This window comes from Oncorhynchus keta, chromosome 19 (assembly GCF_023373465.1).
Source record: "Oncorhynchus keta strain PuntledgeMale-10-30-2019 chromosome 19, Oket_V2, whole genome shotgun sequence".
NCBI lineage: Eukaryota > Metazoa > Chordata > Actinopteri > Salmoniformes > Salmonidae > Oncorhynchus > Oncorhynchus keta.
This window is the reverse complement of record NC_068439.1, coordinates 1,429,736-1,443,119: the sequence shown is the minus strand read 5'-3', so window position 1 is coordinate 1,443,119 and position 13,384 is coordinate 1,429,736. Positions and strand designations below refer to the sequence as shown.

The 13,384-nt window shown below is 52.5% G+C and overlaps 1 long non-coding RNA gene and 1 pseudogene across 46 annotated transcripts; one reads left to right on the top strand and one right to left on the bottom strand.

Moving 5' to 3' along the window:
• Positions 1-6,092: 6,092 nt before the first annotated feature.
• Positions 6,093-7,996, top strand: LOC127909105 (uncharacterized). Of its 46 annotated transcripts, none has more exons than XR_008069655.1 (6): positions 6,093-6,228; positions 6,427-6,469; positions 6,689-6,972; positions 7,085-7,153; positions 7,197-7,868; positions 7,947-7,996. It is a non-coding gene; the product is annotated as an uncharacterized LOC127909105 (long non-coding RNA). The 46 variants fall into 46 exon arrangements; XR_008069641.1 differs by having other exon boundaries at positions 6,427-6,495; positions 6,672-6,972; XR_008069630.1 differs by having other exon boundaries at positions 6,111-6,254; positions 6,367-6,495; positions 6,672-6,972.
• Positions 7,984-13,384, bottom strand: part of LOC118381944 (protein FAM91A1-like) — a 152,676-nt pseudogene continuing 147,275 nt past the window's right edge.

Below are 13,384 nucleotides of genomic sequence, written 5' to 3'. Positions count from 1 at the left end.
CAGCGTTCCCATCATGCAGGGTCGAAGTGGCTCGAGGGTCAGCGTTCCCATCATGCAGGGTCGAAGTGGCTCGAGGGTCAGCGTTCCCATCATGCAGGGTCGAAGTGGCTCGAGGATCAGCGTTCCCATCATGCAGGGTCGAAGTGGCTCGAGGATCAGCGTTCCCATCATGCAGGGCCGAAGTGTCTCGAGGATCAGCGTTCCCATCATGCAGGGTCGAAGTGGCTCGAGGGTCAGCGTTCCCATCATGCAGGGCCGAAGTGGCTCGAGTGGGGTCAGCGTTCCCATCATGCAGGGCCGAAGTGGCTCGAGGGTCAGCGTTCCCATCATGCAGGGCCGAAGTGGCTCGAGGGTCAGCGTTCCCATCATGCAGGGCCGAAGTGGCTCGAGGGTCAGCGTTCCCATCATGCAGGGCCGAAGTGGCTCGAGGATCAGCGTTCCCATCATGCAGGGCCGATGTGGCTCGAGGGTCAGCGTTCCCATCATGCAGGGTCAAGTGGCTCGAGGGTCAGCGTTCCCATCATGCAGGGCCGAAGTGGCTCGAGGATCAGCGTTCCCATCATGCAGGGTCGAAGTGGCTCGAGGGTCAGCGTTCCCATCATGCAGGGCCGAAGTGGCTCGAGGATCAGCGTTCCCATCATGCAGGGTCGAAGTGGCTCGAGGGTCAGCGTTCCCATCATGCAGGGCCGAAGTGGCTCGAGGGTCAGCGTTCCCATCATGCAGGGCCGATGTGGCTCGAGGGTCAGCGTTCCCATCATGCAGGGTCAAGTGGCTCGAGGGTCAGCGTTCCCATCATGCAGGGTCGAAGTGGCTCGAGGATCAGCGTTCCCATCATGCAGGGCCGATGTGGCTCGAGGGTCAGCGTTCCCATCATGCAGGGTCAAGTGGCTCGAGGGTCAGCGTTCCCATCATGCAGGGTCGAAGTGGCTCGAGGATCAGCGTTCCCATCATGCAGGGTCGAAGTGGCTCGAGGATCAGCGTTCCCATCATGCAGGGCCGAAGTGGCTCGAGGGTCAGCGTTCCCATCATGCAGGGCCGAAGTGGCTCGAGGGTCAGCGTTCCCATCATGCAGGGCCGAAGTGGCTCGAGGGTCAGCGTTCCCATCATGCAGGGTCGAAGTGGCTCGAGGGTCAGCGTTCCCATCATGCAGGGTCGAAGTGGCTCGAGGGTCAGCGTTCCCATCATGCAGGGCCGAAGTGGCTCGAGGGTCAGCGTTCCCATCATGCAGGGTCGAAGTGTCTCGAGGGTCAGCGTTCCCATCATGCAGGGCCGATCAGCGTTCCCATCATGCAGGGCCGAAGTGGCTCGAGGATCAGCGTTCCCATCATGCAGGGCCGAAGTGGCTCGAGGGTCAGTGTTCCCATCATGCAGGGCCGAAGTGGCTCGAGGATCAGCGTTCCCATCATGCAGGGTCGAAGTGGCTCGAGGGTCAGCGTTCCCATCATGCAGGGCCGAAGTGGCTCGAGGATCAGCGTTCCCATCATGCAGGGCCGAAGTGGCTCGAGGGTCAGCGTTCCCATCATGCAGGGCCGAAGTGGCTCGAGGGTCAGTGTTCCCATCATGCAGGGCCGAAGTGGCTCGAGGGTCAGCGTTCCCATCATGCAGGGTCAAGTGGCTCGAGGGTCAGCGTTCCCATCATGCAGGGTCGAAGTGGCTCGAGGGTCAGCGTTCCCATCATGCAGGGCCGAAGTGGCTCGAGGGTCAGCGTTCCCATCATGCAGGGTCAAGTGGCTCGAGGGTCAGATAACCCATCATGCAGGGTCGAAGTGGCTCGAGGATCAGCGTTCCCATCATGCAGGGTCGAAGTGGCTCGAGGGTCAGCGTTCCCATCATGCAGGGTCGAAGTGGCTCGAGGGTCAGCGTTCCCATCATGCAGGGCCGAAGTGGCTCGAGGGTCAGCGTTCCCATCATGCAGGGTCGAAGTGTCTCGAGGGTCAGCGTTCCCATCATGCAGGGCCGATCAGCGTTCCCATCATGCAGGGCCGAAGTGGCTCGAGGGTCAGATAACCCATCATGCAGGGCCGATGTGGCTCGAGGATCAGCGTTCCCATCATGCAGGGCCGAAGTGGCTCGAGGGTCAGCGTTCCCATCATGCAGGGCCGATGTGGCTCGAGGATCAGCGTTCCCATCATGCAGGGTCGAAGTGGCTCGAGGGTCAGCGTTCCCATCATGCAGGGCCGAAGTGGCTCGAGGGTCAGCGTTCCCATCATGCAGGGCCGAAGTGGCTTGAGGGTCAGCGTTCCCATCATGCAGGGTCGAAGTGGCTCGAGGGTCAGCGTTCCCATCATGCAGGGCCGAAGTGGCTTGAGGGTCAGCGTTCCCATCATGCAGGGTCGAAGTGGCTCGAGGGTCAGCGTTCCCATCATGCAGGGTCGAAGTGGCTCGAGGGTCAGCGTTCCCATCATGCAGGGTCGAAGTGGCTCGAGGATCAGCGTTCCCATCATGCAGGGTCGAAGTGGCTCGAGGATCAGCGTTCCCATCATGCAGGGCCGAAGTGTCTCGAGGATCAGCGTTCCCATCATGCAGGGTCGAAGTGGCTCGAGGGTCAGCGTTCCCATCATGCAGGGCCGAAGTGGCTCGAGGGTCAGCGTTCCCATCATGCAGGGCCGAAGTGGCTCGAGGGTCAGCGTTCCCATCATGCAGGGCCGAAGTGGCTCGAGGGTCAGCGTTCCCATCATGCAGGGCCGAAGTGGCTCGAGGGTCAGCGTTCCCATCATGCAGGGCCGAAGTGGCTCGAGGATCAGCGTTCCCATCATGCAGGGCCGATGTGGCTCGAGGGTCAGCGTTCCCATCATGCAGGGTCAAGTGGCTCGAGGGTCAGCGTTCCCATCATGCAGGGCCGAAGTGGCTCGAGGATCAGCGTTCCCATCATGCAGGGTCGAAGTGGCTCGAGGGTCAGCGTTCCCATCATGCAGGGCCGAAGTGGCTCGAGGATCAGCGTTCCCATCATGCAGGGTCGAAGTGGCTCGAGGGTCAGCGTTCCCATCATGCAGGGCCGAAGTGGCTCGAGGGTCAGCGTTCCCATCATGCAGGGCCGATGTGGCTCGAGGGTCAGCGTTCCCATCATGCAGGGTCAAGTGGCTCGAGGGTCAGCGTTCCCATCATGCAGGGTCGAAGTGGCTCGAGGATCAGCGTTCCCATCATGCAGGGCCGATGTGGCTCGAGGGTCAGCGTTCCCATCATGCAGGGTCAAGTGGCTCGAGGGTCAGCGTTCCCATCATGCAGGGTCGAAGTGGCTCGAGGATCAGCGTTCCCATCATGCAGGGTCGAAGTGGCTCGAGGATCAGCGTTCCCATCATGCAGGGCCGAAGTGGCTCGAGGGTCAGCGTTCCCATCATGCAGGGCCGAAGTGGCTCGAGGGTCAGCGTTCCCATCATGCAGGGCCGAAGTGGCTCGAGGGTCAGCGTTCCCATCATGCAGGGCCGAAGTGGCTCGAGGGTCAGCGTTCCCATCATGCAGGGCCGAAGTGGCTCGAGGGTCAGCGTTCCCATCATGCAGGGCCGAAGTGGCTCGAGGATCAGCGTTCCCATCATGCAGGGCCGAAGTGGCTCGAGGGTCAGCGTTCCCATCATGCAGGGCCGATGTGGCTCGAGGATCAGCGTTCCCATCATGCAGGGTCGAAGTGGCTCGAGGGTCAGCTTTCCCATCATGCAGGGCCGATGTGGCTCGAGGATCAGCGTTCCCATCATGCAGGGCCGAAGTGGCTCGAGGGTCAGCGTTCCCATCATGCAGGGTCGAAGTGGCTCGAGGATCAGCGTTCCCATCATGCAGGGCCGAAGTGGCTCGAGGGTCAGTGTTCCCATCATGCAGGGCCGATGTGGCTCGAGGGTCAGCGTTCCCATCATGCAGGGCCGATGTGGCTCGAGGGTCAGTGTTCCCATCATGCAGGGCCGAAGTGGCTCGAGGGTCAGCGTTCCCATCATGCAGGGCCGAAGTGGCTCGAGGATCAGCGTTCCCATCATGCAGGGCCGATGTGGCTGAAGGGTCAGCGTTCCCATCATGCAGGGTCGAAGTGTCTCGAGGGTCAGCGTTCCCATCATGCAGGGCCGATCAGCGTTCCCATCATGCAGGGTCGAAGTGGCTCGAGGGTCAGCGTTCCCATCATGCAGGGCCGATGTGGCTCGAGGGTCAGCGTTCCCATCATGCAGGGTCAAGTGGCTCGAGGGTCAGCGTTCCCATCATGCAGGGTCGAAGTGGCTCGAGGATCAGCGTTCCCATCATGCAGGGCCGATGTGGCTCGAGGGTCAGCGTTCCCATCATGCAGGGTCAAGTGGCTCGAGGGTCAGCGTTCCCATCATGCAGGGTCGAAGTGGCTCGAGGATCAGCGTTCCCATCATGCAGGGTCGAAGTGGCTCGAGGATCAGCGTTCCCATCATGCAGGGCCGAAGTGGCTCGAGGGTCAGCGTTCCCATCATGCAGGGCCGAAGTGGCTCGAGGGTCAGCGTTCCCATCATGCAGGGCCGAAGTGGCTCGAGGGTCAGCGTTCCCATCATGCAGGGCCGAAGTGGCTCGAGGGTCAGCGTTCCCATCATGCAGGGCCGAAGTGGCTCGAGGGTCAGCGTTCCCATCATGCAGGGCCGAAGTGGCTCGAGGATCAGCGTTCCCATCATGCAGGGCCGAAGTGGCTCGAGGGTCAGCGTTCCCATCATGCAGGGCCGATGTGGCTCGAGGATCAGCGTTCCCATCATGCAGGGTCGAAGTGGCTCGAGGGTCAGCTTTCCCATCATGCAGGGCCGATGTGGCTCGAGGATCAGCGTTCCCATCATGCAGGGCCGAAGTGGCTCGAGGGTCAGCGTTCCCATCATGCAGGGTCGAAGTGGCTCGAGGATCAGCGTTCCCATCATGCAGGGCCGAAGTGGCTCGAGGGTCAGTGTTCCCATCATGCAGGGCCGATGTGGCTCGAGGGTCAGCGTTCCCATCATGCAGGGCCGATGTGGCTCGAGGGTCAGTGTTCCCATCATGCAGGGCCGAAGTGGCTCGAGGGTCAGCGTTCCCATCATGCAGGGCCGAAGTGGCTCGAGGATCAGCGTTCCCATCATGCAGGGCCGATGTGGCTGAAGGGTCAGCGTTCCCATCATGCAGGGTCGAAGTGTCTCGAGGGTCAGCGTTCCCATCATGCAGGGCCCATCCCATCATGCAGGGTCGAAGTGTCTCGAGGGTCAGCGTTCCCATCATGCAGGGCCGATCAGCGTTCCCATCATGCAGGGTCGAAGTGGCTCGAGGATCAGCGTTCCCATCATGCAGGGTCGAAGTGGCTCGAGGGTCAGCGTTCCCATCATGCAGGGTCGAAGTGGCTCGAGGATCAGCGTTCCCATCATGCAGGGTCGAAGTGGCTCGAGGGTCAGCTTTCCCATCATGCAGGGTCGAAGTGTCTTCAGCGTTCCCATCATGCAGGGCCGAAGTGGCTCGAGGGTCAGCGTTCCCATCATGCAGGGTCGAAGTGGCTCGAGGGTCAGCGTTCCCATCATGCAGGGTCGAAGTGGCTCGAGGGTCAGCGTTCCCATCATGCAGGGCCGAAGTGGCTCGAGGGTCAGCTTTCCCAGCATGCAGGGTCGAAGTGGCTCGAGGGTCAGCTTTCCCAGCATGCAGGGCCAGTGGCTCGAGGGTCAGCGTTCCCATCATGAAGGGCCGAAGTGGCTCGAGGGTCAGCGTTCCCATCATGAAGGGCCGAAGTGGCTCGAGGGTCAGCGTACCCATCATGCAGGGCCGAAGTGGCTCGAGGGTCAGCTTTCCCACGCAAGATTTTCTAACAAATATACTGCAATTCCACACATTTTCAGGGTGGGGAGAAATGTTTGCAGTTTTTAATATATCTGAATGAGAGTGACTAACAGAATCAATGGGTTGACCATGCCTGCTCTACAGACACTAACTAGTCAAACCATTCCAGGCTTAGTCCATCAAAAACACCTACTGAGGTCAGCAAAAAAATACAGTTATTTGTGAATCTTTTTATATTATTCAGCAAATGTTTTAACCATTGAACGTAGACTTTAAAGGGAACTTCTATTGAACTCTATGGACTTTAAAGGGAACTTCTATTGAACTCTATGGACTCAATATTACAGTGTTGTCAATACTTTTGATAGTTTCCTATGTTTTCTGGATGCCCTGAAGCAGTGGTTCCCAACCAGGGGTACAAAGACCCCTGGGGGTATTTGGTCTATCCACAGGGGTTACTAGAGAAGACTTGTGAGACCACAGACCTAATGGTAAAATCCCTATAAGGTCTGGTCTTTCTGCAGGGCTGAGAGGTGGAGGGGTCTATAAGGTCTGGTCTTTCTGCAGGTCTGAGATGTGGAGGGGTCTATAAGGTCTGGTCTTTCTGCAGGGCTGAGAGGTGGAGGGGTCTATATGGTCTGAGAGGTGGAGGGGTCTATATGGTCTGGTCTTTCTGCAGGGCTGAGAGGTGGAGGGGTCTATAAGGTCTGGTCTTTCTGCAGGGCTGAGATGTGGAGGGGTCTATAAGGTCTGGTCTTTCTGCAGGGCTGAGATGTGGAGGGGTCTATATAAGGGGGGCTGGTCTTTCTGCAGGGCTGAGATGTGGAGGGGTCTATAAGGTCTGGTCTTTCTGCAGGGCTGAGATGTGGAGGGGTCTATGGTCTATGGAGGGGTCTGGTCTCTTTCTGCAGGGCTGAGATGTGGAGGGGTCTATAGGTCTGGTCTGAGAGGTGGAGGGGTCTATAAGGTCTGGTCTTTCTGCAGGGCTGAGATGTGGAGGGGTCTATAAGGTCTGGTCTTTCTGCAGGGCTGAGATGTGGAGGGGTCTATATGGTCTGAGAGGTGGAGGGGTCTATAAGGTCTGGACTTTCTGCAGGGCTGAGAGGTGGAGGGGTCTATAAGGTCTGGTCTTTCTGCAGGGCTGAGAGGTGGAGGGGTCTATAAGGTCTGGTCTTTCTGCAGGGCTGAGATGTGGAGGGGTCTATAAGGGCTGGTCTTTCTGCAGGGCTGAGATGTGGAGGGGTCTATACGGTCTGGTCTTTCGGCAGGGCTGAGATGTGGAGGGGTCTATATGGTCTGGTCTTTCTGCAGGGCTGAGAGGTGGAGGGGTCTATATGGTCTGAGATGTGGAGGGGTCTATAAGGTCTGGTCTTTCTGCAGGGCTGAGATGTGGAGGGGTCTATAAGGGCTGGTCTTTCGGCAGGGCTGAGATGTGGAGGGGTCTATATGGTCTGGTCTTTCTGCAGGGCTGAGAGGTGGAGGGGTCTATAAGGTCTGGTCTTTCTGCAGGGCTGAGATGTGGAGGGGTCTATAAGGTCTGGTCTTTCTGCAGGGCTGAGATGTGGAGGGGTCTATATGGTCTGAGAGGTGGAGGGGTCTATATGGTCTGGTCTTTCTGCAGGGCTGAGATGTGGAGGGGTCTATATGGTCTGAGATGTGGAGGGGTCTATAAGGTCTGGTCTTTCTGCAGGGCTGAGAGGTGGAGGGGTCTATATGGTCTGAGAGGTGGAGGGGTCTATATGGTCTGGTCTTTCTGCAGGGCTGAGATGTGGAGGGGTCTATATGGTCTGGTCTTTCTGCAGGGCTGAGAGGTGGAGGGGTCTATATGGTCTGAGATGTGGAGGGGTCTATAAGGTCTGGTCTTTCTGCAGGGCTGAGATGTGGAGGGGTCTATATGGTCTGAGATGTGGAGGGGTCTATAAGGTCTGGTCTTTCTGCAGGGCTGAGATGTGGAGGGGTCTATAAGGTCTGGTCTTTCTGCAGGGCTGAGATGTGGAGGGGTCTATAAGGTCTGGTCTTTCTGCAGGGCTGAGATGTGGAGGGGTCTATATGGTCTGAGAGGTGGAGGGGTCTATAAGGTCTGGTCTTTCTGCAGGGCTGAGATGTGGAGGGGTCTATAAGGTCTGGTCTTTGTGCAGGGCTGAGATGTGGAGGGGTCTATAAGGTCTGAGAGGTGGAGGGGTCTATAAGGTCTGAGAGGTGGAGGGGTCTATAAGGTCTGAGAGGTGGAGGGGTCTATATGGTCTGAGAGGTGGAGGGGTCTATAAGGTCTGGTCTTTCTGCAGGGCTGAGAGGTGGAGGGGTCTATAATGTCTGGTCTTTCTGCAGGGCTGAGATGTGGAGGGGTGGAGGTGCTCGTCCACTCCACTCCCTCAGCTGTCCATCCTTGAAGATGAGGTTGAGAGCGGGCAGCGGAACACCAGACTCGGCCGGGGGCTGGCTGAGAGGACCGGACACTCCACTGTCAGGGTCGGGCTGACCCTGGCTGCCATCCTATAAGACACACAGGTCAGGGGTCAAGATCAGTTGTTTATAACACAGTACATTAGGCACCAAAAGGAAAAAAACGGAATAAAACAGGGCAGGAATTGTCCAATAAGAAATACCTGGAATTATCCAATACGAAACGCTAATGTACATTTTCCATTGCAAACCATTTAAAAACGTTTTCTGTTGTGTGCCCTTATGAACACGACCCAGGTACTTTCATGTAGTATGTTACCAGTACTAATGAGCCAGCTCTTTCATGTAGTATGTTACCAGTACTAATGAGCCAGCTCTTTCATGTGGTATGTTACCAGTACTAATGAGCCAGCTCTTTCATGTAGTATGTTACCAGTACTAATGAGCCAGCTCTTTCATGTAGTATGTTACCAGTACTAATGAGCCAGCTCTTTCATGTAGTATGTTACCAGTACTAATGAGCCAGCTCTTTCATGTAGTATGTTACCAGTACTAATGAGCCAGCTCTTTCATGTGGTATGTTACCAGTACTAATGAGCCAGCTCTTTCATGTGGTATGTTACCAGTACTAAGGTGCCAGCTCTTTCATGTAGTATGTTACCAGTCCTAATGAGCCAGCTCTTTCATGTGGTATGTTACCAGTACTAATGAGCCAGCTCTTTCATGTAGAATGTTACCAGTACTAATGAGCCAGCTCTTTCATGTAGTATGTTACCATTACTAATGAGCCAGCTCTTTCATGTAGTATGTTACCAGTACTAATGAGCCAGCTCTTTCATGTAGTATGTTACCAGTACTAATGAGCCAGCTCTTTCATGTAGTATGTTACCAGTACTAATGAGCCAGCTCTTTCATGTAGTATGTTACCATTACTAATGAGCCAGCTCTTTCATGTAGTATGTTACCAGTACTAATGAGCCAGCTCTTTCATGTAGTATGTTACCAGTACTAATGAGCCAGCTCTTTCATGTAGTATGTTACCAGTACTAATAAGCCAGCTCTTTCATGTAGTATGTTACCAGTACTAATGAGCCAGCTCTTTCATGTAGTATGTTACCAGTACTAATGAGCCAGCTCTTTCATGTAGTATGTTACCATTACTAATGAGCCAGCTCTTTCATGTAGTATGTTACCAGTACTAATGAGCCAGCTCTTTCATGTAGTATGTTACCAGTACTAATGAGCCAGCTCTTTCATGTAGTATGTTACCAGTACTAATGAGCCAGCTCTTTCATGTAGTATGTTACCAGTACTAATGAGCCAGCTCTTTCATGTAGTATGTTACCAGTACTAATGAGCCAGCTCTTTCATGTAGAATGTTACCAGTACTAATGAGCCAGCTCTTTCATGTAGTATGTTACCAGTACTAATGAGCCAGCTCTTTCATGTAGTATGTTACCAGTACTAATGAGCCAGCTCTTTCATGTACAGTGCCATGAAAAAGTATTTGACCCCTTTATGATTTTCTCTATTTAAAAGAAAAATTGACAGTGTTCCAGACCACTGTGTTCCCACGGTCTCTGTAGCCGATGTGAGCAAGACCTTTAAACAGGTCAACATTCACAAGGCCACAGGGCCAGACGGACTACCAAGGTGTCTACTCAGAATATGCGCTGAACAACTGGCAAGTTTCTTAAGTGAAATGTTCAACCTGCCCCTGACTGAGTCTGTAATACCTACATGTTTCAAGCAGACCCACCATAGTCCCTGTGCCCAGGAACACCAAGGTAACCTGTCTAAATGACTACCACCCTGTAGCACTCACAGCCGTAGTCATGAAATGCTGGGCTCTCCTCAACGCCATCAAATGAAAGAAAGTTCAAATATGGGAAGTACTTTCCCGTGGGACGGGACGTGTTGATCTTACTCGTTTGGTCTACTCTAGATCTTTCTCTCTCCACCCCTTGCCCACATTGTGTAACAGCCGGAGTGTTGGAACAGCGAGCTTGGTGCAAAAGGGGATGTCTTGGAATAATATTTGATATAGATCTACAGTTAGACTGGACATAAATAACTAAATCACTAGAATGACCGAGTCTGCATACTGGGATTCCTTATTATTTGGCCCTAGTGTGAAGGGAGATTATAAATTAGGATTCTGTATTCTTTTCAAAGCTGGTGTGATGTATAAATCAGATACCCATCATCAGTTATCGCAGGTTGCTATATAATATATTATAATATAATAATAATAATATAACAAGGATGACATGGGGACTATTTTCTGTTTTGCCAAACAGGCAACGTGTGAGTAATGAACATTAAGAACTCTGTTTTGTAGTTCTCGGATGAGGCAGGGCTTGAAAACTGATAAGGACTACAAAGGGAAACCCAGCCGTGAGCTGCCCAGTGACGCGGGCCTACCAGACGAGCTAAATGCCTTTTATGTTCGCTTTATTAAGGCAAGCAACACTGAAGCATGCATGAGTGCACCAGCTGTTCACACTCCACACTTCCCTTTCCCACCTGGACAAAAGGAACACCTGTTTGAGAATGCTGTTCATTGACTACAGCTCAGCATTCAACACCATAGTGTCCGCAAAGCTCATCACTAAGCTAAGGACCCTGGGACTAAACACCTCCCTCTGCAACTGGAACCTGGACTTCCTGATGGTCTGCCCCCAGGTGGTAAGGGTAGGCAACAACACATCTGCTATGCTGATCCTCAACACTGGAGCTGTGTGCTGAGTCCCTTCCTGTACGACCTGTTCACCCACGACTCCAACACCATCATTAAGTTTGATGACAACACAACAGTGAGCACCGACAATGATGAGACAGCCTATAAGGAGGATGTCAGAGACCTGGCTGTGTGGTGCAAGGACAACAACCTCTCCCTCAACGTGATCAAGACAAAGGAGCCGAGCACGACCCCATTAACATCGATGGGGCTGTAGTGGAGCGGGTCGAGAGTTAAGTTCCTTGGTGTCCACATCACTAACAAACTATCATACCAAGACAGTTGTTAGGAGGGCATGACAACACCTTTTCCTCTTCAGGAGACTGAAAAGATTTGGCATGGGTCCCCAGATGCTCAAAAGGTTCTATAGCTGCACCATCGAGAGCATCCTGACCGGTTGCATCACCGCCTGGTATGGCAACTGCTCGGCATCTGACCGTAAGGGACTACAGAGGGTAGCGTGTATGGCTCAGTACTTCCTGACATCCAGGACCTATATACTAGGCGGTGTCAGAGGAAGGCCCCCAAAATTGTCAAAGACTCCTGTCACCCAAGTCATAGACTGTTTTCTCTGCTACTACACAGGAAGTGGTACCGGAGCGCCAAGTCTCGGACCAAAAGGCTCCTGAGCAGCTTCTATCCCCAAGCCAGAAGACTGCTGAACAATTAATCAAATAGCCACCCGGACTACTTACATTGACCCCCCTTTGTTTTTACACTACCGCTACTCGCCGTTTATTATCTATGCATATACACTTTACAAATTTCGTCGATTGACTCGGTACCTCCTGTATATAGCCTTGTTATTGTTATGTACATTTCTTGTGTTACTTTTTGATAATGTAGATGTAGTTTTACTTTAGTATATTTAGTAAATATTTATTGAACTACATTGTTGGTTACGGGCTTGTAAGTAAACATTTCACTGTCAGGTCTACTACACCTGTTGTATTCAGCATTTCACTGTGAGGTCTACCACACCTGTTGTATTCAGCATTTCACTGTGAGGTCTACTACACCTGTTGTATTCAGCATTTCACTGTAAGGTCTACTACACCTGTTGTATTCAGCATTTCACTGTGAGGTCTACTACACCTGTTGTATTCAGCATTTCACTGTGAGGTCTACTACACCTGTTGTATTCAGCATTTCACTGTGAGATCTACTACACCTGTTGTATTCAGCATTTCACTGTGAGGTCTACTACACCTGTTGTATTCAGCATTTCACTGTGAGGTCTACTACACCTGTTGTATTCAGCATTTCACTGTAAGGTCTACTACACCTGTTGTATTCAGCATTTCACTGTGAGGTCTATTACACCTGTTGTATTCAGCATTTCACTGTAAGGTCAACACCAGCTGTATTCAGCATTTCACTGTGAGGTCTACTACACCTGTTGTATTCAGCATTTCACTGTAAGGTCTACTACACCTGTTGTATTCAGCATTTCACTGTGAGGTCTATTACACCTGTTGTATTCAGCATTTCACTGTAAGGTCAACACCAGCTGTATTCAGCATTTCACTGTGAGGTCTACTACACCTGTTGTGTTCAGCATTTCACTGTGAGGTCTACTACACCTGTTGTATTCAGCATTTCACTGTGAGGTCTACTACACCTGTTGTATTCAGCATTTCACTGTGAGGTCTACTACACCTGTTGTATTCAGCATTTCACTGTGAGGTCTACTACACCTGTTGTATTCAGCATTTCACGGAAAGGTCTACTACACCTGTTGGATTCAGCATTTCACTGTGAGGTCTACTACACCTGTTGGATTCAGCATTTCACTGTGAGGTCTACTACACCTGTTGTATTCAGCATTTCACTGTGAGGTCTACTACACCTGTTGTGTTCAGCATTTCACTGTGAGGTCTACTACACCTGTTGTGTTCAGCATTTCACTGTGAGGTCTACTACACCTGTTGTATTCAGCATTTCACTGTGAGGTCTACTACACCTGTTGTATTCAGCATTTCACTGTGAGGTCTACTACACCTGTTGTATTCAGCATTTCACTGTGAGGTCTACTACACCTGTTGTATTCAGCATTTCACTGTGAGGTCTACTACACCTGTTGTATTCAGCATTTCACTGTGAGGTCTACTACACCTGTTGTATTCAGCATTTCACTGTGAGGTCTACTACACCTGTTGTATTCATCATTTCACTGTGAGGTCTACTACACCTGTTGTATTCAGCATTTCACTGTGAGGTCTACTACACCTGTTGTATTCAGCATTTCACTGTAAGGTCTACTACACCTGTTGTATTCAACATTTCACTGTGAGGTCTACTACACCTGTTGTATTCAGCATTTCACTGTGAGGTCTACTACACCTGTTGTATTCAGCATTTCACTGTGAGGTCTACTACACCTGTTGTATTCAGCATTTCACTGTAAGGTCTACTACACCTGTTGTATTGATATACGTACAGTGGGGCAGTATTTAGTCAACCACCAATTGTGCAAGTTTATTTTAGGAAAGAATGAATGGGGCCATGTATCGTGAGATT